General features: G+C 26.0%; 1 non-coding gene across 1 annotated transcript; it reads right to left on the reverse strand.

The window, feature by feature from the left end:
* Nucleotides 1–315: 315 nt before the first annotated feature.
* Nucleotides 316–450, reverse strand: LOC123927958. The gene has a single exon (XR_006815571.1). It is a non-coding gene; the product is annotated as a U4 spliceosomal RNA (small nuclear RNA).
* Nucleotides 451–657: the final 207 nt, after the last annotated feature.

A 657-nucleotide genomic window follows, 5' to 3' on the forward strand; every position in this document is an offset into this window, starting at 1 on the left:
CTGCTTGTGCTCTGTTTGTCTCTCTCTCTCTCTCTCTCCTTCTCTGACAAATAAATAAATACAATCTTAAAAAAAAAAAAAAAAACTCACCGTGAACAAGTAAGCGTGATACTTAAATGTTAAAAATCTTCCTCCCTGATATTAGGAATGAGATAAGAAAACCTCCAACATTACTTCCATTCAATACTGATTGGAGGCCTAGATAGTACATAAAAGAAAAGGAAATAAAATATACCAGGATTGGAAAAAATAAACAAAATTTTCATTATTTTTCAGATGATATTATTTTTTGTGTTTTAAAAAAAGTATTTATAAGTAAATTATTAGAATTAATAAATGAATGTATCAATATTTCTGGATAAGGTTTAATATTTTAGGCAAAGTTTTCAATTAGCAATAATTGCGCCTCAGATAAACCTCATTGGCTATGATACTCCATTGCACAAAGCTTAAAGTTTAATATTTTAAAATCAATGTGATTTATATGTTAGTCACAGTTTGAAAATGGTATGTTAAAAATATAACATAATACTATAAAAATATAATAAATGTGAGTAAATCTAATAAAAGATCTAAGACTATTACACAGAAAGCTATAAAACATTACTTACGAAGTTTCAAGAAAACTTAACAAATGGAACCATGTATCATATTAAT

Source organism: Meles meles, chromosome 1, assembly GCF_922984935.1.
Source record: "Meles meles chromosome 1, mMelMel3.1 paternal haplotype, whole genome shotgun sequence".
Classification (NCBI taxonomy): Eukaryota; Metazoa; Chordata; class Mammalia; order Carnivora; family Mustelidae; genus Meles; species Meles meles.